Source organism: Vanessa tameamea, chromosome 16 (genome assembly GCF_037043105.1).
Source record: "Vanessa tameamea isolate UH-Manoa-2023 chromosome 16, ilVanTame1 primary haplotype, whole genome shotgun sequence".
Classification (NCBI taxonomy): Eukaryota; Metazoa; Arthropoda; class Insecta; order Lepidoptera; family Nymphalidae; genus Vanessa; species Vanessa tameamea.
The window spans coordinates 3724063-3748372 of NC_087324.1; the positions used below are offsets into that span (position 1 = coordinate 3724063).

Below are 24310 nucleotides of genomic sequence, written 5' to 3' on the forward strand. Positions count from 1 at the left end.
TGTATGTTCAGTTTAGAGTGAGGTTAGTAAAGCTGAATTTGCATTGTTAAGCATTTCATAATCTGCAGTACTATTCTATATAAGAACAAAACATAGTATCTCGCGTGAGTTATGCTAAAAACTGACTTACGATGATACGCTATTTTGATCCGTATATCCTTTTAATGTTATTATCAATATCGCATATCATTTCCCGCAGTGAGCTTCGAGTTTACAGAAATGTTCCAGTGGAGTTTCTTGGTCTTTATGGAAATAAGTTTTGGTGTGAAGAAACATATACTAGTTAGTTTGTTAAGATTAGAATCGGTAACGGCACATCTAACGGTTAATTTCCCAAACAGATTTTATATAAAATCAAGTCAACACTCGTGACTTAGAAAAATATGAATTACAAAATTAAGTAATCCGAATAAAGAGATAAGATCTTTACGCTTATAATAATTTAATTCTCTTCACGTTTTGTGTAACTGGTACTGTTCGGACAGAGGTCCTTGACTTTAAAAACAAAAGACGTCATAGTTTACGTGCTACATATTTCAATAAAATTCTGTCCACAATATCGACTTCCTAATTTAAACTCTTAATCGCAAGAATTAATTTTAGTAGGGCAACATTTGTTTTTTTAATAGACATAATATACATTTAAGAAATTTGTTGTATTTTGTTGCAACTTGATTAAAAGTCTCTTTGGATGTTTCAATTCTTTGAAATGGATGAGCGGTTTATCGATTTATTAGAATCGTGTGAAATTCTTATTAGAGATAAGATACATCTTTTCTGTTTTCAATTCCTTTAAAAAGGAGTACGTTTTTTTATAAAGCGATCACAGATTCAATATTATGTTGCTTATAATAATAACAGAATTTGTACTCATGATGCGTGAGATGTATGGCTTAGAAATAAATAACGAACATGCACACAACACATATTTTGAATCTTAAAACAGAGATATATCAGAAATTGCATTTGATATAAAATTGGACTAATTATATGCTAAAGATATTGATTATATCCGAATGTAATTAAATACGTACTATAATATTATGTCACATACATTATAACTTCCGAGTGGAAAGTTGATAAATTATAAACAAAATCGAATGCTTCCGTTATGTCAACTCGTTGACGCTAAAACAGAGTTACCGAATCTCTTCGCTTAGCTTCCGCGGAGATTCCTTTCTCTTCCCCGGTTCGTCCAATCCCGCTGTGGTAAATATCGAGCCTTAATCTTCCTCTTCAGTTAAATTATCTAGTATTCTATAATTCTCATTATTTTATATAGTTTCACGTACAACTGTACTTGATTATAGATGTGATTACTAGTTAAATTATGTTTTCTTTCACTTTTGTATTGATTTTTGATCCTAAAGGTTCGTCTTCTGCTAAAGAAAATGTTTAATTGTCAAAATATATTAGTGACTGAAATAAGAACAAAACTATAGTGTTGCGTAATTGTTGGTGATTTTTGAAAATATTGCAAATCTCGTCCCATGTTCTCGTAGTTACACTGGCTCACTCTTCCTTTAAACCGGCACAAAAATATTGAGCATTGCTGCCTTGTTGTTGAATATATGATAAGTGGGTGGAACGTATCCCGGGGCCCAAAGAAATACCACCAAGTAAATGAAGTTCTATCAGTTAATGCTGTCGCATCTCCTATCAAAACACATTGATACAAAATAACATAATCAACGATCCGTCACAGGGGTTATTGACCTGACACGAAAACTATATAATTTTCCACTTGGCCCGTCGTTTCGAAAACACCTGCATTGATAGAACTCAATGTTATTTCGTTATTCCGTTTAACAAAAGGTTCATTTTTCTTTGTATTTTTTAAACTAAGTGCATTCTACTCTAACGAATCGTTAAATATTTGATTGTAGTTTATAGAAAGATGAACTTTTGGACGATTTTTTTAAATTTTAAAATATCGGGATTTCTTAACATGGATGTTGAATATAAGTATTTGATTTCAGCTATTCATTTTTTTAAGTTACAAATGCGAAATGTGACAATGATAATTTTTTTGTTTTATTTTTAATTGTTAATATATGAATATTTATTTCATAAAAACGATAAAACAAGGATTATATTTGATTAAACATGAAGTGTACAAAGGTTGACCAATAAGAGATCTGTTCCAGCCAAACTTTGTTGTCGTGGCAGGGAATGCATCAAATAATTGTTAAAGCAAAATATATTTCTATATATTTTGCTTTTATTTTATTTATTTCTATAAATAAAATAAAAGAGTAGCTATAAATATATAAAGATTTTTACTGCGAAATAATATGATACAAATAAATACTACGTATGAAAAAACATCGCTTTATTTGTGTGTGTGCATCTGTTGTTATTTTTGATTTTCATATACATTATGTCAAATTCTAAATATCTAACACAAATGTGTGAATTGTGAATGGTTTATTACTTATTCGTCATTACAGCAATAAATAGACAACGGAGGCGATCGCTCGGTCGCAACCGAGCGGCTGCGTCTCGTCGGGTCTTTCGTACGAAGACCTCAATTTTTTACTTAATTTTCTCTTTATCTGCTCCATGGTCCAGTCTATTGAATTACTTAGATGTTGATGTTAATCGAATCTTTATTACAAAGCATTTACATTATAAAATATAAATAATTCATCCCACAGCTATAAACGAAGACGCGCTTATCAATATTTTTTTTGTATGTGTGCTAACGGTTAAAACTAATGCGAATATTATGCTTTATGTTTTCAATGCCATTGTAAACAGTGTTTTTATTTTATATACGTTAAACAGTTTGTGAAAGATTTAAAAAATATATATCATTAATTATAAGAGCATTCAAAAGTTATTTGTATCTACTTTTTAATCTACTAACGATGTCATATAAAATATCTACATTAACAAAGCCCAGCAATTTACCATCTTTGGCAACAGCCTAAGCGATTACTTGAAATATTTACCACAATTTGCGGCGAGAGACAACCGGTTACAAACTGTTGTGTAATCATTAATTATTTCTAATGACTTAACTTATCGTTGCATAGTTGTCGGCCGTGAATTCGCTCGTGTTTTTGGAGCTGGTCGTCAGGTGTTAGCTTATAATAACAAGCCTATGTTCTCCCCTGGGGTTCAAGTTTGTTTTATTCCATATTTTATAGCGTAACAGACAGAGTTACCTTTAGTTAATATTATTACACGAAAATGATTTAAATTCTACTTATTCGAATTGCATTTAGTAATTTTATTTGAATAAAACTATTATATTTTCTGCGGTCATATTGCATACACGTTGGACGCAATATTAACCCATAATATATTGATAATAAGTATAATGAACCTTAATAATCGCAATTGCGTCACGGGCGATAATGGCTTGCACGGCATCATGGCGGTAATATTTCCATTCCCATACCTTAGCCATTACAATTTAATTCGGAATCAAAGTTTTTTTTAATAAATTGCTTACTCGATATAGTATTTACTAACAAATTGAGCATTCTATGGTAAGTAATCATCTTAAACTTGGGACTATAGATACAATGTCAATGACCTAAAATACCGCCAGCTAAGCCTCTGCTTCTATTAAGGAGAAGGCTTGGAGCTTAGATCACGCTGTTCTAATGCTGGCTGGTGAATAGTTTTAGGCGGTGTTTGCTCGGAATGGAATCGAATAATGATATTTGATTAAGATTCGCGTGTTCTTGCTACTCGTCATTTTCGGCCCAATGACCTGACATAAGTATTTGAACTATCATCATCCATTATGATGCTGGAATACAGTAAAACAAAACACTGCGATTCTGTAAAATAAGTGATAAGTGACAAATAACACAATGAAGTTCTCGCCACATATTTTGTAATAATACATTTTAAGTTATTCTTATGAAACATGTTCGATGTGTCGCGCGACACCTCGCGTCCATGTCGACAAAACTTTAGAAGCCTTCACGCAAGTGTCAACAACAGCTGTGCACAGTTTCAATTCAATCGGATGAATAGCTTCAGGAATGCATACGAGATAAACAAAGAACAAATATATATACGTATATAAGTAACAATTAACAATAAATGTATAGTATGTTGATATATGTTTTAATTTTTGTCATTGTTAAAATGCAATTGATTTTAGTACGATTCTCAATTATAAATCGATAAAATTGTGATTCGAAGCGCGCAATTTATGTTAAATATCTGTACTAATATTTTATAATATGCGAAAGTAACTCGTATCTGACTGTTGCTCTTTCGCGGCCAAAACAATGATATTAATTTGATGAAATTAGTATGAAGCAAACTTGAACTCCAAGGAAAGACCGATCCATAAACCGCGAGTTAAGATGCGAGCGACGACTAGTATTTAATATGTAAACAGTTACGCTTAATATGAAGTTTGCTTCCTATAAAAAAAAAAAAATTGTATAATTTTATTAAATAAAACCTTTTTTGAGAGGTTATGTTTTTAAAAAAACGTATGAAAAACGAAATAGACAGTACATGTAAAAAAACAATACAAAAACTAACACTTATATACGAATGTTTATGAAATCATCCTATTTGTCTGTTCTAAAACTTGCTAAGTGTACTACAAGGCCGTATCCAAAAGAGATATGCATTTACAACATCAACGGCGCGGTCTCTCCTTGAATGCTAAAAGAAATCTCGACTTGCACGCGACGTTTTCTCATACACCTTGCTTTGTCTATAAATGTACGTAGAACTATTGACACTTATATGTATCTTGTTACCGAGACATAAGGTTCAAAATCGAACAGTTATATTTATCTTGTGAATACAAGCGCTTTGCTTACATTGGTTTTTTACTGATTCTGCGTATATGTTGTAGGTGAAGCGAAACCTTATAATTGGTTTGTAGAAAGACAACGTTTATATAAGGTTTTTATGTCAATGTATGTGAACATTTTAAATAGTTAAAGAGCTTCCTTATTTTAAAATTAAATTCAATACTTGTAATATAGTGTTCAAGATTTTATTAAAAACATTGATGAATCTTAAGAATATATTATTATAGATACTGTCAGACATATTGTAAACGAACAGCCTGTATATATCCCACTGCTGGGCTACGTTCGTACGAGGTACTGAGCTTATTCCAACGCTGATCCAATGAGGCTTGGAAACAAATGTGGCTATTTTCATCAAACATATACAAGCTACGTTACTATGCCATCACTTTTCGCTAAGCACGAGATAAAACCGATATTTTTGTTTATGATTCACATATTGTTACCACTGTGTCATCTCGGCTCTTACAAATAGGCCGATATCAAAATATTCTATTTCACTGCGACCGCAGTTCACATCTGAAGGTTAGGAGTTAGTACTTAACTCATAGCTAACATTATTCTGATTATCTAGATCCGGCTGCGGTCTAGGTGTCAATGTCGTGGCTTTGATATTGTTTTAGTGCTTGTGTTCGACCCATTTCAAAACAAATCGAGCTAAGGTTTCAGTGAGACTTGTAAATTTAAATTCGTATCAAATCTTTATTAGTGTGTGTTTTGTTTTACTTCTGTACTATTTTTAAAATCTATAGCCTATACCAATCAAAATATATCATTAGCTTAGGGCTTGAATAAAATCTATTATATTAATTATGGATTTACGAAAACTGGCTTTTTGAACGTTAATGTGATATTTTATCGTAACTTTGGAAGTAAAATAAGCAGTTAAGTGCGATAGTGCTGTATTATATATCAATCAAGAACTGTTAGTATTTTACAATATAGCTGAGCTATTGGAAAGTGCATGAAATACGTAAATATAAATACGGAACGGAATAAAGCAAGCACCATGCTAGAGTTCCACTGAATCTGGGGGCCAATTATATCAACAAATTATAATTTGTCGCATTCGAGTCGAAACGTTGTCGTTGCCGTTTAGCAATAATCTGGTTGCAGTTCGGTCGAAGTTCTATATACTTGTTGGTAGGGTACCACCCACTCATCAGATATCACGCCAAGCAGCAATATTATATTGTTGTATACGGGTATTGTTATATTCCGGTTAGGAGGGTGAGTGAGCCAGTGTAACTACAGGCACAAAGGACATAACATCTTAGGTCCTAAGGTTGGTGGCGCATTGGCGAAGTAAGGGATGGTTAATATTTAATATTTCTAACAGCATCGATGTCTATGGGCGGTGATGACAACTTAACATCAGCCAACCCATTTAGTCCGCCTACCTATTACATAAAAAAGTATCATCGATATAATTAAGAAGAATTCAACTTCAGTTACGATTAATCTGTGTTTTATTTTACTGAAGTAAAGTCGAAGCTAAATCGTATCAAAACCGTTCTATGTTAGTAGAATTACGCCCTTTAGAAAACAAACAAATAAAAAGTCACTATCAAATACAGTTTATCATATAAAATTTATCATCACTAATTTTATTAAATCAGCAGGAAATGAATGGAAGACGTATTAACTTGTTTATTTCTTCCCAAGCATTCGTTAATGGATGTAATAACTGGTCTGAGTGAAAAACTTATTGCGTTATCGGGGAAAGCTATTAAAGTAATATTTCATAATGTCTCTCATCTTATTTTCGCATTAGAAACACTGACAGCTAATGAGTGTAAATGTATAGATCTAATTAGGTCACTGATAAATTAAGTCTGTTAATCGTTCGTTAATAATTTATATTTTTTTAATGATAATCCAATGATGATGCCAAGGAAGAATACGTATTTGTTTTGAACGCCTCAGGTGAGATTATTGTCGTAATGCTAAGATATGTGATCTCTTTTTTGACATATATTATTTTATTGAATAGTAGGTTATGTAGACAACTAGCTGAACCTGCGGCTTTACCCGCGCGAAATTTATAAAACACGAACTTCTAACTTCTGTTTTACCCCCTTAGGGTTGGAGTTGCGTAAAATCCATTCTTAGCGGAAGTCTGGGTATAGCATGAGGAACCCACCTGCCAAATTTCAAGTTTGTATGTGTTCTAGCTTCTGAGATTTCGTGATTAATAAGTGAGTGGTTTTATATATATATAGTTATATATATATACATAAAATTGGAGTGTCTGTTTGTAATATTAAAATAACCGCTTTTTACTAAATTCATATATATATGTATGTATGTATACATGGTACCTACATGTACCAAAATAACATTTTTTCAATTTTTGTCCGTCTGTTTGTTCCGGCTAATCTCTGGAATGGCTGGACCGATTTTGACGGGACTTTCACTGGACGATAGCTGATGTAATAAGGAGTGACTTAGGCTACCACAACAAGTTTTTTGTTAAATTCAAACGCGCACGAAGTCGCGGGCACAGCTATTTATTCAATAAAACAGGTATAATTATTAAATAATAAATAAATTTAACATTTGGTCAGTTGATTCGTTATACTTTAATTTCACATTTCCCTTAAGAAATCGTTTATCTCAAAAACTGCATTAATTACAAACACCGTCTCGTCTAACGACCTCTGTTTACGCTTCACCAATCAATGTAATAAGACCTCGAAACATTCGACTCGTATAACTCCCCCCGTCACACTTCGCTCGGTAGAAATCTCGGCGTCGCGAGTTCGACGGCTACTTGATATTCAAAACGGAAACGCCTTTCCATCTCTGCATACGGTATTGATTTTACTGTAGCTTTTATCCAATCAAAGTAAAAGTAAACAGCGAGGTTTATTGTCGACTGTCGTAAATATATTTACTAGGAATGCGTTTACAATAAACTAATAAAATAAATAAAAAAGAGCCGAGATGGCCCAGTGGTTAGAACATCTGCATCTTCACCGTTGGTTTCGGGCTCAAACCCAGGCAAGCACCACTGAATTTTCATGTGGTTAATTTGTGTTTATAATTCATCTCGTGCTCGGCGGTGAAGGAAAACATCGTGAGGAAACCTGCATGTGTCTAATTTCAACGAAATTCTGCCACACGTGTATTCCACCAACTCGCATTGGAACAGTGTGGTGGAATATGCTTCTCTTCAAAGGGAGAGGAGGCCTTAGCGCAGCAGTGGAAAATTTACAGGCTGCGCTAATGTATGTGTGTATGTATGTATGTATGTTACAATAAACTAGATACAATTGTACTTTATGTATCTTTGTTCCAAATTGCCGGTCGATTGGGTAGTTTTTATGGCTGCGTTATCAATGTTAACAAGGTTTTATGTAACAAGTTGGTTTTTTTTCTTTGCTCTGGTAATGAGGTTAAACGTTGAGTTATTTTGTATGTCTGTCTATTCTCTGGATTGCTGGTAACTTGGTCTATGATATTGAGGAAAAATAGACGCGTGTTTGTTAGGTAAGGCTTGAAGAACTATTGTTAATACCAAAACGAAATCTATGAATATATTATATCTCATTCGTAAATAATTATAAATTTGATAAGATCGATATCAATGAACCGAAGTTTCCTGAATTACAAGTTTTAACTGAATATAAAGTATAAATGAATACGGAATATAACTACTAAATAATATTTTAATTACTTATTAATTTTCAGGCAGGATATATTATATATAAATAAAAAAATTTATACCACAAATAAAACTACATATCTAGATATATTTTGTGATCGATCGATTTTTATTTTTTATCAAAAACGAGTGACAATGTTACAATTATCCGTCTTTGTCACACATGCTTAGAATACATATACGTAACAGTGACAACTATTGGTTACGTATTTTTCCTCATTACAGGACATTGACCAGAATGATTCAGTTATATAGAAACTCGTTTTAAAAGACTTAAAGGTTTAATGAATAATTTTCATTTGTTATCCTTTTCGTACTAATGGTTTTGCAACGTTATAAACAGTTTCAAGGACATAAGGTGATGAAAAGATAAAATCTATATGCAAATGTAGAATTTTAAAATGCTGTTATCTAGGTCGCAAATTGCTATATTTAATTATATAAATGTTTTATTGCTAATGTCGAATGGTAGAGTTATTCTGTAAGAGCTTGATACTAATATCAAAACACGATAGTGAAATGTTTTAAATTGATATGCAATATTGACTATTATAATTACTAAATACATACATCAAAATGGCGTACCATCGTGAGTAGCTTTTCAATGTTTTACGAGTGAGATGCGAAGCGAGTTCTTACAGAATAGTACTGCTGTATTCTTTTAGGCGAAATATTTCGTAAATAAATATATATCGTATTTCATTGATCTTTCAATCTTATGACGTTTCCATAGCTTCATTTCAATTAATATATTCAAAGATTTGGTAGGGTAAACTCACCAGTAACTGGCCACTTAAGCCACCTGCGTAGTTTTAGTTAAAAAAAAATTCAGTTATATTATAGCATTGGCTGAGTTCTTTATATCTATGGATAACTGATATTCTGTTCTAGATGTAATGGGCATTGATATAGCAATATAACTAATTTATTAAGATAATATTCTAGTCAAAAGAAAAATATACGCTTTTAGCTAGTAACTGGCCGGCAAAAAGCAGTAATTGGCCATCAATTTTCCAGTAACTGGCCATATGAGATTAAAATTACTTTGGAACACTAGAAATTTAAAATAATCACAGGAATGTAAATATATACTTATATATAAAACAAAAACATTAAAAAATACTTCAAATCGTAACTCTTACTTAACTAATATCCTACTAACTGGCCATATGAGACCACAATTACTTTGGAACACCCGATTTTTTTCCAAATCGATTTTATTGGGCGAAATGCTGCTACGTCTGCTGGTTGTAAAAACTGTAGATAAGAGCAGTTGCTAATAAAATCAGAAAAGACAGCAGCCGTTATCCATCCTGTATTGCTCTGTGCGTCCGTAACCAGATGGTAAGCTTAGTGTTATTCTATCAGGTATTATTTTATATCGGTATATTATCAACGGGTCACAAGAGAAACCAGCAGCACAGATCATAAATAAAACATTTATGTTTTTAGCTGAACCTTTTTCTATTTCGTATATGAAATGTATGTGTATGTATATTTTAACCCCTCTCCCTGCCAAAACTTTTCCAGTTTTTGGACAAATATTTAAGCCAGCCTTATCGGAATTAAAAATTCTCGCTGGATCTCCGATAACCTCGGTTAGGCTGTCTTCGTTTATGTATTCACGAATTTCTTAAAACCATTTACGGAGATCCTCTTCAGATACAAAAGTCTAGGGGTAGTTATTCGTGCAGAAATCCGAAATGGTTGGATGACGCTTTAAAAATGTTTTAAACCAGACTTCGCAATAGGCCAGATTAAAATTTTGGTATTAGAATTCTTAATTTCAAGTTGAATACTGTTTCTAGGTAGACCATACTTTTTAGCAGCTTGGCATACTGAAAAAACTACAGTCAAAACTAAATTGACAGCATTATTAATAGATTATTTTGCGTACTGTCGTTTTTTAGGCATTTTAAAGTTTTTCATTTAGAACCTGAATAGAAAATTATATTGAATAAAACTGGCCACGTTGAATTTAGTAACTAGCCACCTATGCCAGATACTGAAAAACATGAATAAAAATAAAAGATAATTATGCACACAATAATTGGTCTTATGTTCTATCCAAATACGAGCTAACTTTAATGAAATTCACATATCATACAAAAAAGTATTTTTGACCAAACTTAAAAAAAAAAGTCCTTACCAATTTCGTAATTCGCAGCCGTTAAAGTTGAAACTTGTCTGCCGACTGCCGAAATATAACCGTTAATACTGTCTCCAGTATCTATAAGGGATTTTAACTAAGATGATAGCTAGATAACTAAGTGATTCCGTAAACTTCTCAGAGGTGTCTTCGTATAATACAATTCTTATTTTGTTGAAATGAAGTTTTAAATGGCCAATTACTGAAAGCGGCCAGTTATACCTGGTTTTACCCTATATTAAATCAAAATAGAAATTAAGTCGTATCAAGCAGTATATAAAATGTTTCTTTTAATAAAATGGGTGTTTCTTTCAATTTTGTAACTAGGATTTAAAGATAAATTAATTTGAAAACATACCAGGTTTATTTAACGTGTATCGAATAACACGACTTAATACATCACCTTAACAAAATATGTGAAACGCGAAAGAAATTTCTTAAACGATTAATCAGGTATTCATGGTGCAATAAATCATACAATAGGAGTAACTACGGTTATCTCGTCAACAAAGATAATCACGGAAAGCTTTAACTTGTAAAAAGTATTACGATCAAAGGCCTTCGCGTTTGTCACAAAAACAAAAAAAAAAACATAATTAGCGTTCATTCTCTATGACATTACTTAACGTAGGTGTTTCCGTGTTTGTGTCTTCAATCATTTGTACATCTCATTTGTCGTGAGAAAAAGGAAGGCGTCACGACTTTCACCCACCATTAAAGGGGCTATGTTTACTTTTTCGCTTATGTCTACTTAGTAATTGTTTCTCGTTGGAAAATCGTTTGTTTGAGGTATGCGACCGACGGGTCGTCTTTTGTATAATTTTGACAAGATTTTACTATGTCTAAATATTTGACGTTTTAATTTTGTTTTAAATTGAATTCAAAAAAAGGTATTGTTATTTCTCGACGTTAGTTAAATATTTCGGTAAGTTTCTTTGTGCAATTTAAAATTCATTAAAAAAACGTACTAATTAGTTTTATTTAGTTTGTTTTTTTAATAAGAAAATGTATGTAGCATCAAGATTAAGCGACAGAATTGTAGATATTTCCAAAGAATTTCGAGCGTCCCAACAGAAACCCAAGTAACCAAAATATAACTATATTCTGAATAATTTTACATGAATCATGACTTTGTATTATTCTGGATTTCCAAAACATTGTCTATTATGCAACACAGAATTACAGACAAAAAGATTTCTTTCCGAACTTTGACTTCGATTTCTCAATAATGGTTGTTATTTTCACTTACGTGATATCTTCGAGAAATTTAAATATTCATAAGAACTATTGTCTTAAGTAGGATATAATGGGCATGAAAAAGCATTAAGGTCATAAATCATTACAGATAACTACCAAATAAATGTTTAAGAAGAAATGGCATGTCAAAGCAGACGTCACAAATGTTGTCATATACGGAGTTGTACAGACTCGTTATCGGCATGTTTCTTTGGGTATTTATTTGGGAATTATGTTGCTTTAATATTAATAATACTTTAATAGTATTACAGTAATACGAAATCTAGCAAATTTTCAAAATTCCTGTTCAGGATTAAATTACCTTTATGGTTAAATAAAAAAATAAAAAGACTAATAAGATTTTAAAATAACTGACTGACATCCAAGGTACTGACTATACCGGTGGCTTTAAGAGATATCCTTATGGAACGTAGATGAGCACTAGAGACGTTTTTCTCCTAAGAAAGTTTGTAGGAAAATTCTACATTTTAATATGATAATTGGTTAAAGACGGTGTTCAAGATTTTTTTGAAGATTGATCATCGAAGTGGTCGAATTCAGGGATGAAAGTTATTATTTAAAGTTAGATCGTTATGTTGCCTGGTAACAAAAATATATAAACACAAACTGAGATTGTAGTAAAGATTCACTACGGACAAAACATCTATGAATTTAAAAATTATGAATATTCCTTACATGGTCCACTTACCATCAAGTGTCCTGTTCGCCATATAAATCAAACGGTTTATGATCGCTTTAATATGTTTAAACGGTTGCTAAAATAACATAGACACTATATGTATGAATCGTAAACATAAAACCAGCCGATGTTTGAAGAAAGTCTATACTAATACATGTAAAAATGTCATCTGAATGATGGACACGGTACCAATCATTTTCATCGACTTTCTAACGGGAAAGCGATATAAAATAGAACTACGAAGACAGTCTTTGCGTCCATACATATATATACTTAACAATCGTAAAATAATTCATGTAATTTTATGTTGGATGCGTTAAATTTTGTCTTATTTCTGGTGTGATGAGTGCTATGTGATGTATATTACAATACTTTGATAGTGATGTGTAAAACACGCGCGTACGTCACAAATCAACCTTCGTATGCGCGTGCGCACACAACGCGAGTAGAAAGCATGTGAAAACGACATAATGCGCGGATTAAATTTGGTTAAATAGCGAACGAAAGTGGTTTTAACATTTATGGTTTTTGTTTTGGTTTTGCTTAGTGTTCTTTTTTTATTCTAGCACATATATATAAATTTAATAATATATGAAAACTAATAATGTCGTGAAAAATTTAATTCCTCCGTTGTCGAGTAGTGTGTACACCGATTTTCAAAGGTACGCCACTCCGAGGTCCCGGGTTCGATTCCCGGCCGAGTCGATGTAGAAAAAGTTCATTAGTTTTCTATGTTGTCTTGGGGCTGGGTGTATGTGGTACCGTCGTTACTTCTGATTTTCCATAACACAAGTGCTTTAGCTACTTACATTGGCATCAGAGTAATGTTTGTGATGTTGTCCAATATTTCTTTATTTATTTATTTATTATTTAATTACCTTGATAACTTTACACATGCAAAATAATACTTACAAAATTGAATGAATTGAGGAATGTAACAAAACCAGAATAAGGAATAATAAAATTGTAACTCTAAATAATTATAGTATTCTTTATAATTATTTAGGAGTGGATTTAAATATCAAGATAGTAATACGATACCATCTATTGTCTTCTCAAAAACAGAAGCCGAAACACCGATTTCCGTATTTGAGACATTGAAATGAAAGGCAAAAAATTCCATCCAAAATTTAACCGTCATAAGTTATGTCTGTATTGCTGTAAAACACGACTTTAACTCGTTTGCAGAACCCTAAACATAGATTTTTATATTTCTAACACTTTGAATTATACTGTATAATATTTTTTAGGCAAAAACATTCTCTGAAACGCACTGAATATTATGCGCACGCTTTTGCGTGATGCTGGTTCAAATAAGCGATATTTTTGAAGATATACTCGTACATAGATTTGTGCAAAAGGCAGTTATGCCTTCCTAGTATTGTAAATTTACTTTATGGATAAACAATTACTTATAAAAGTTACCTCGATTATTCAGCGTTATATTCGTTAGATGGAAGTACATATATTTTCTTTACATATTTAAGAATTGTAAATTAGTTATCGCATAGTACGAATAATGTAATTATGTCTTATTTCGGTTGTAATGTATACTATTTATGTACGAATATCAAAACACTATACTTACGTACAGTATTAAATGTAATAAAACACTCGAGTTGTTTATCCATATCTAGATAACACATATTCCAACACGAGTAAAAAACGTCCTTACAATGGCAGAACGTTCACATTCCATGTGCCTATTTTCAAAGCAGTCGGAAAACCGACACCCATGACGGTTGTAACCGGATTACTTCCTGTTTTTCTACAAACTATTCGCTTATGTATATATATATATTTATCGCATAACAATAACGTTTAGTACATAAATCATATGCACTAATCTTTCTCGATATGTATTATTTATATTTTTACAATAATAAAATACATCAACTCAACACGTGATTAAAATTTGATATTAAAAACGTAGGCTTGACTTTAAACGAGGATACAAAAATTTTTATTTCATTGTCATAATTTTGTAATTGTAATGGTGGAATAACTACTGAGTTACTTGGCAGTTCTTCTCGGTAGAATGTATATTTTACTTTCTGTAAAATGACGATTCAATAGCACTTGTGAAAGCCTACTCGGATAAAGTGTATTTTGATTATGGCGATCATATTGACCTGGTCTGAGTCGTGCTCGTGACCACGTCAGATGTTCAAGCTAAGTAAAAGTCATAATCACATCTAAAATTCGATTGACATTGATATAAAGATTGATTTTATTAATTACTAGCTGAACCCTTGGCTTTACCAGCGCGAAATTCATAAAACTTTACCTATAGCATACAATCCGTCACCCCATTTTACTCCCGCGAGGGGGGGTGAATTAAAAAAAGTAGTCTATGTCCTTCCCCGTGAGTCAAACTATCTCCATACCAAATTTCATCATCAGTTCAGCGAGAGTGTGAAGAGGGAACAAAACAGAGTTACTTTTACATTTAGGTGTAATACTAGTATAGATAGCGTTTATAAAATTTGTACAGATAGTTCATGGAACCAAAATTGAATAAGTAACACATTTTATTACATTAAAATAAATCTCTTACAGTAAAAGCCTGGAAATATTTGTACAGGTTTTTGACGGTTGTATAGAAAATGTGTTGTAACAGTATACATATTAATGTTAATTTAAAATTACATATTACAATCAATTTTTAATTTTAAATTAATAATTACTTCGGTTCGAATTCGTTCTTGGATATATAATATATAATTTTTAATAATTCATTGCGTAAAATTGTCGATGCAAATTAATTGTTTTAATAAACTTATGTTACATAGAAATATCGTAAAATGTCAAGATTAAAAACTTCAATGTGTTTATTAAAATGTTCAAGAACACGTTTAATCAGAACTTGTTTATATATATTTCAATAACTGTCATAATTCTGCTCGTCCTGGTGTTTTTCCGTCTTTATACGTATTTCTTTTTAAATATACATAAAACGCAAAAGGGAGAAATATTAATGTGATTAAAATTTTCCATGTACGATTTTATTTTCACCAATTAAATTTAAATAAATGAAGTAAATAATTTAAATTGTTTAATTAGCGCAGCATGGTTGTATATAATATATCATAAAAACGATATATATTTTTTTTCAAACTTTGTCTATGGCGCGTTTAAATACTTTACCTTTATAATATTACCATAGATAAATGCAAGTTCTGTCATCGTTCAAAGTCGTAGCGGTGAATTTTAATAGCATCCTGTTGGTTATTAATTTTAATCAATCTGTTTTCACTCACAATATTTATCGAAAGATAACTATTCGCGTCATAAGATGACGCGTTGAAATCATCGCGAACGCGTTAAGGCTACGTGGAAAAAATATTTTAAAATATAATTCAGTAATTAAGACATTATTGAACATGGAGTACAATGCACGTACATCGATTTAATGATTCGCCAGCTTCATTTTTTTAAACATCATTTAGAAAGTAGGCCAATATAAAGGATTTAAGGGCGTACATTGAGAGTACCGTTTTAATGACTGAAATTAACAGCATAATTGTAGTCTTACCACGTCTGTTTTAATCAAAGAGGTAACATGCATATCCTTAGACTTGATATTTTATTATACGAGGTGATTGAAACTGGAAAAACTTAAAAAATATTCATTATATGAAAACGAATAACTCAGATTAAAGAAACCGACAAAAGAAATGTGTCGACTTTAGTTTTGTGATTCGCCTTTTTTGTATTAAATATTAATTCGATATTCCTGTGAAATAAATGATGATAGTAGGTTTTAAATAATATTTTTGGTATCACATTATAAGAAGAGTGATGATTTAAATAAAGAATACTAGTAATATCAGAAAAGCCGAGTTGTGTAAACCTCACTGAGGATCATTGACATTTGACATCCTTAATTTGTGTGTATAATGTATTATGCTGGAAAGTAGAAAAAAAACATTGCGAGGATCATCCAGGTGTTTCAGATAAATCCCACCATGTGTCTATCATCCATAGTTGAACATTACCATTAAGCACAATACTTAACTAAGAAAGGGACATTATTGGATGTTATTAGACAGAAAGAAATATTTTTTTATTTAGGACACGGCACAATTACAGAAAGTATAAAAAAACAAAGATAAAAATTATACTACTTAATCTACAAAAATACACAACAAAAAAAGGATAGAAAATATTTAAAAAGAAATACAGACGAATTGATAACCTCCTCCTTTTTGAAGTCGGTTAAAAAAGAGATTTGGTAAACAATGACAGTAATCTTGTCTTAAATAGGTGTACCATTCGTCTTCCAAGTTAAGTTCTCAATGTATGTATGTACTACTGATACATACATATATTGAATCAGGATTATTTACCTAGTAATGTTTATTATGCTTCTATTATTGTTAACAGTATTGAAATAACACTGCGGTCTGAAAACATTATACATTGCTGACACAATTAGCATTTAAGTTACTTAATTATATGTGTACAAACGTGCATAAACAGGTTAACAACACACAGACCATATGTATGGACATTATGTATTGTTAAAACTATAGTAGTAGTTCAGTTTTGAACTGAAATGTCCAAGTAGTACGAGCATCTTAAACGAATATTCTGGAATCAAATCCGGATAGACTCAACGGAGTTTTCATGTGCTTGCGTTATAATTCATCGGAACGAAAACATAGTGAGCTATCCTGCATGAGTCGGATGATATTCGGACACATGTATTTATGAGTATTTATACCGACTCGCAACGAGCAACGTGTTGAAATAAGCTTCAATCTTTTACTCAATAGGTGAATAGATTGCAATAGGATGTTTAAGGACTGTTTTTAAGCTCAGTAAGATAAAATTTCGTCACCCGTTATACCGAAATGATTTTTATAATTTAAAAATCTATAAAGGTAAAATCTATTCAGCCAATGATTCTCTCAATTTTATACACGTTAGTTTTTACAAATTTTATTTAATTTAATTCAGTTTTAATTATTGCTTTCGTATCCTGATTTCTAGTTAATTTGCCAGTTCCACGAATCAGTACTAGTTCAAGCTGTACATTCTCAGAAATAACGATTTTAGTATATAGTTTTTCTAATTACCATTTTAATTAAATTTAAATAACTTACAAAATTCATAGGATAGAGTATTCATTTACTTGTTTCAAAGAAGCGCAAGTATTTATTATCAAACATATTTAGCGTGTCAGAATAGCTTATGTTACAAAGAGAAGTCAAACTATTTTGAGCTTATATCTATTAAAGTTTTTGTTTTTCTTAAGCATTCTTTGACATGTTCTTTAACGATAAATAAAGAAATAGAAACCATACGTCGAAGAGCGCGGTTCGAGGTTGTAATACTAATGAAGTGTTATGCATATTTTTACACTAGAGACGCTTTGTTACGCTAGTTCGGTATCACTTGTAATAAGGTCCATAGATCACAGAAATATAGCGGCAACTAGCGGCACTGTATGTCAGTATGGTATAAGCGCTGCTTATCGCTGTGTTATATTAACAATCAGCGCTGTATGTCGCTTTATATGATGAATACTACTTGTGACAAATATATTAAAAACATATTCTATATTTAAAAAGATCTTACCTTTGTGTAAAGAGTAGACGTTTTTGTGTGTCCCCTAATTGAAACAATGCTGAACCATTATCAATAAAACCTATATCAGACGATGTAGCGTATTTCGGAGAAGGGTTTAGTATGTAATACATGGGAGACAACTTCTACCGACGGATTTGCTTGTACCCATTACAATTATTGAGTTCAGAATATTGTAATTTTTATGTATACAGATATTTAAACTCACAGAACAACGCAATGTTGTTGATATCAGAGGAGCATAGAAAATAAATACCAGCTTACATATTATATACATCAAAATCATAAGTATATATATATAAGTAGAGTGGAGGCTTTTAGGCAATAAGCATTTTCCTTTCAATTTATCTTGGTATTTAATGTTATATGCCTTATATAGACTTAATATTATTTTTTGAATCGCATATCTATCGCATTCCATTGCGTTACATAGCTTCGTTTACCTTTACACGGCGATCCTTATAAGTCTCAGAACACATTATAATTGTTGCTTTGGAGGACTAGCAGCTCGAACGTATAGAAACAGTTACGTTCTCTTTCAAACTATTCTTTTGTTAAGAATAATACAAGTATATGTTAGAATTTAAACAAACATTAATTTTATTATTTATTATAAAGCCTCAATAGTATTAAGAGCGGCTTAAACTTATTTTTTTCTACATTGGAAAGGCAGACTGGCTAATGGAATACTCATTGGTGTCTGAGTCATTCACATTTTAAAGAACAAAGTAGCGTTAAGTATTTGTGTTAGGCGGGAAAAGAATGCCAGAAAACGTTTGAAATTTTCAATAGTAAACTTAAAATAAGAATGTTGTTTTTAACGTTGTTAGTACACTTTAACTAAGTTAAGTCCGGCGGCCTGGACCGTTTCTAATAATAAATTAATAAAATATTTATTTATAATTATTATATATTTTATTTCTGACAGAAACATGTTATGTTATTTTTACACGTGTAATTATATGTACATAAAAACAGCCATTGTATATTATTCACAAAATTTAAAACTAATAACAATTAAAAAGTATTTAAGAAAACTGTTATTAAGGCACAACAATGTCCAAGGATTTTCACATGATAATGGTGTTATTTGAATAATGAAATGTTTTATGAGAATCGACGTTTAAATTAGTAACGCTTTAACATGTATTCAACAATGGTATATGTGTTTATTCGTCTATTTTTTTTACGTTTGAAGTTTTATAAAGGATTTTTTATAAAAGACAGAAAAGTCCATAGAAAATCGTTCATTTTGATTTCTTTAAAAGGGCAAAGTTAACTTAATAATAAACTTTGCAAAATTTCTAAATTACAATTTACTTTATGGTTTTGAAAAATTACGAGATTTCAAACGAGTAAATTATTAAATTTTGATTCAAAAATAGTTGATTATTAATAATATATACAGATTAAAAAATACTTAATTGATATTAGGCATTGTAAGAATGGCTAATACACATGGCTGTAATAAGGTGAGCGAACCAGTTAAATTGCAGAAACAAGGAATATAGAATGTTAGGTTTCACAGTTAGCATAATGACGGTGTATGAATTGGTTTATACATCTTGCAGTGACAAACCACCATCAAAATTACCTTCCTAAAATGAATAAAAACGGACATACGTACAATATTTCCAAAAACGTTTTCGTCCGATTCTCAAATTGCTGTTTTAATTTATACAGCAGACATTTTTACTTACATGAAAATCGTGATCAAAACGAGTTACAAATAACATGTATCAATGATTACGTAACGGTATTTTTGTATCGATAAGTGATACAGTTATCGCCATTTAATTAATGTTGTGTAATTTAAAATTTGAGAGAAAACTGATCCGACGCAAGTTTTATTTTATTTTTTATTTATTTTAAGTTAATATACATTTTATTTATATAGTACTGTATTAAAAACGATGTAACAAAAACCCTATTGGATTTATCCGTACATCGGTATTCGTTGTCAACACTTATAGACTCAAAACTATACAATAATAACAAAATAAAATATAAAAGACAAAAAGCAGGTACATAGCAAATAAATAATGTTACAATTAGTTGTTTATTTTTTCATAAAACAGCGATAAGTGAATTGTCGCTGTGACTATTCATTAACCATTAAAATGAAAATTAAAACAAAAATTAAAATGAATTTAATATTCGTTATTTATTTGATAATGTTATATGAAGTGAAGTATCTGATGTGGCCCAAAGTTTGGCCAATGTAAACTTCAAACATTGCGGGTTCAAATCCGGGTTACAGTGTTTTTATGTTTAGAATTCACTTCAAAAGAAAAAAAACGTTTGGGATGAATATCCGTGACTTATGTATCCACAAACACAGATGCAATCTCTATTCCCTTATCATGTGTTGACGGGACGGCAATCCGACACGGCCACAAAGTGGTTACGCAGCCTATACACTCAAACAAACGTTTTAAAATCATAACGACAATATTTAGCATGCTATTTTGAGCCTTATTTGTAATTGATTTAGATGTTATTTATTTGTGTTTTAAATATTTCAATTGGTCTTTAAGCCTAATAAACGTTTATTAAGAATCGAAAAAAATTATATAGAAATTTATAATTTTTAATTTCGTATAATTATAACTGGCTGTTGTTAACGGCGTCTCACGTTTTACTAACATTTGTGGTCACTGATCACCACTGACCAATGTTTCTTGGTGATCGGTGTAATACATATGCGTTTTTCGATCAACAAAGATACATTCATTTACATGCATACAAACAGAGTATATACATATACTGTGTCAATTAAATGGAATCATTATATAACTATTAGTTGTATTTCTTATGATTTTAATGTAAGGTTTTATTCAACGATTGACACGTGGTAATATAATTACACTTAATTAGGATTCAATGAGCGTACGATAGAGTTCAACGCCACGGATCTCAGCGTTACACAAATCGTATGGATATGATTTAACTCTTATTTGTATTACTACAAAACTTATTATGCTTTATCATAATTTGCTAAGGGATCTTTGACCCCCGTTGTGTGTAAACAATACGCTTGTGTTACTAAAGAACAAAAACTGGAAGCGTGTGATGTGGTTAGTTTTTCTTTTTTAAAATTCTATGTTGATATTTTCCACGTATCTTGAACGGATCTATTATATCTGTATTTGGAATCGGTGGTAGATTTACATTTTATATACTACTGTAAAAAAATTCAATACTGCTTGTTAGAGCACCTTTAAAAAGGGTAATTATTTAATCTTGCACATTCTTAACATCGTCATCGTCGTTAAATATAAAATTAGAAGCGATAGTTGATTAAACGAAAAAACGCTTTATAGTTTCGGACATTATAAAGAAACCAGCAAATATTAAAAAAAAAAATCTAATGACGGCTTTCCTTGTATCATTAACTTATCAAGAAAACAAGGTGATCTAAAAAACTGCAGTTCAATAAACTTCCACTCAGCATTTGTCATTAGCGTCCGGCGGTAAATCTTACGTAATCAGATCAGCTATTACGTTAAGGCAGGTAGCTTTTATCTGTTACACGTAGTTCCTGTCATCTCTCTATCGCTCGAGGCGCAGTCAATTTTTAGTACATTTATTTAACGTTGTTGCAATTCATTTCGAAATAACGTGAATGTTTTAATTTCAATATTTTAATATGTTTTTGCTTCATTTGTTAGGGTTTTTTTCATTAATTATTAATTAGGGAACGAATTCTGTCACTTATCTGGTGGGGAAATTAGGAATGGTATCGATGTCCTGGAAATACAATTATACTGATGTTGGCAATTTAATAACGATGTTAGTATAATAATTTCGACTTTCGTCGGTCCAGTGGCGAGCTAACCTGGTTGAGGCAATTAAAAGTTATTAAGTTTTCTTTTACAACAACAGCAACAGTCGAAGTATGAAGTTGACCGTGTCAATACTTCCGCGCCTTAAAATACAAGTAAGGTCGTTTTTACAGCGCTTGAAATTATCTCGTCCGGTAGATATGTCAAATATCTCATTAAGTTGATTGTAGGGCTTAGTGCAAGCTTATCCGGGTAGGTACTCACTCATTATACGTTCTAACACCAAGCAACAATGCTTAATATTGTTGTGTTCCGGTTTGAAGGGCGAGTGAGCCATTGTAACTACAGGTACTTTCTTACAGTCTCTCAATGGGCGATGATGTTCGCTTAACTTCAGGTGGTCCATTTGCCCGTCCGCCTTTCTATATAATTAAAAAAAAAAAAAACTTGATCATGGTTCTACTGTAAATCTGCTACATTTGTCATCAACTTAGTTTTTAACTTTATTCGATCAGCGTGGTAGAATATCCAAAAAGTTCCAAGAGTTCAGAGGCAAAGAGGTTTTTGTCCAGCGATGAGACATATATAAACTGTTTTTTTACGACATTATATTCCTTGCATTTTTTTTTAAATAGTGTAATCCATTACGTATTTAGTCTTGAAAAATTTATATATATTTCTGTGACTAAGATATAAGACTTCTTTGTATTTGCATGTTACTTAAAGATATTTTGAACATGCAATGTTTTATATCAAGTGTAATTATATGATATTTTAAATCAACAATCTAGTTTTCTCTTCGTGCATTGAGATGCAATATCTTCTTTAAATATAATAAACATTGAGCTCTCTATATTCAGTAATTTCCACATTATGTGTGTGATAAACGCGCTTAGATAACACGACACATCATACATAATATTTTAAAAATAAAGTAATGTAGTCGATAATAGTATTCAAATCCTAGCCGCACCCAACGGACCAGCTTATCGAACGACGCAATTTGTGACCTACGTCATAAAACATTAAGTCTAAAATTGTTTATTTTTAGATCAACAGGTTTGTCAAAATGGCCGATCAACCTGTCGGTTCACCTTTTACTTTCGTTATTTTCACTTTCGATGGAAGTAACATGTTGTATATTACGTCGGTTAATTTAGATGTGTATATTATAAGATGATTTCCGCTGTGGGCGTCTGTTTATGTTTAAAGTACTCGCGGTGAATGCTTTATAAAGTACGTTCTTTGAACCCGACGTTCATAGTTCAGCTTGAATGTCATGTGACGTCATAGAACTTTTAGTTTCTATTTAATGACTTGGTTTTGCTTTAAAAAAAATCTTACATAAATTGGCCTGAGAATAATTGTTTTTTTTTTTTCTTTACAGATTCTTTTAAACGACTGGGTATACTGATATCATCATACTGTAAAGGTTAGTTCAGTCATAAATTGATTATTATTTGAATAAATTACTGATACCCGTTTTCATATGACTGCAGGCTCAAATCTGAGCAAACACCGCAGACTTTTTTTGTCGATAGTGAAAAGGAAGAAATGTTAAAGGACCAAAAATGTATTTGCCAATTGTACTAACTATGTGCAAATAGGTTTAACGTATTTATAATTTAAATCTCATTTTCCAAAAGTGCTATGTTGGCGCTTAAGCGTTTCTTCCTCTGCACTGCCGTGCTTAATTTGTGTTGATAAATTAAAAGCGTGTTCGGGGTGAACGAAAACCATCGCGAGGAAAATATGTAATTACGTCACATGTAAGCATCTGCCGACCCTCATTAGAGTCTACATCTCCTTGGTGGCTCTACGCGGAACTTGTACCTCTAGATATTAAGAATTAATTATTTTTTAAAATAAATTACTATCAATGTATGTTTACATTTTTATTAAATTAATCATTAAATCAATTCGATAGTTAACAAAGAGTTACCGCTCGCCATATTGGATTCTTCAAATGTCAAAACTATCCTATAACCTTTAATGTCCTCAGTGTCTCGGCTCCAAGTGTGAGTCATTTTGTGAATTATTGGCGCTTAGATACATAATTTATTTGAGCAAATGAAACGAGTTGTTAAGTAATTGGTCAGGGTAACCAGGTGTCCAGTATATTCTCGGACATAGCTATCCAAACTGTCATATGTGCGAAAGGGAATTTTTGCTACGATTTAAAGTCTTAATTATCCGATCGCTCATAATGAAAATGTCACGTACAGGTTGCTAGACGAAATTAATCAATTAATCTTTTTGTTAATTAAGTTTGTATAATTAATACTTTTTGGATAAAGACGCCTGGTTTTAGGCTCGCCTTCCAACAAGGGACTGATTAAAGGACAATTGTGAGTACTAACATCATTGTAAATCTGGTTACTTAAA

The 24310-nt window shown here is 31.4% G+C and overlaps 1 protein-coding gene across 2 annotated transcripts in view; it reads left to right on the plus strand.

Moving 5' to 3' along the window:
- The window catches only part of LOC113393926 (uncharacterized), a 153321-nt gene that overhangs the window by 17322 nt on the left and 111689 nt on the right, over nucleotides 1-24310 (plus strand). For both annotated transcript variants that reach the window (XM_026631047.2, XM_026631046.2), the window contains exon 2: nucleotides 23313-23357. The gene's annotated coding sequence lies outside the window, so the exon portion shown is untranslated. The remainder of the gene's footprint in view (nucleotides 1-23312; nucleotides 23358-24310) is intronic.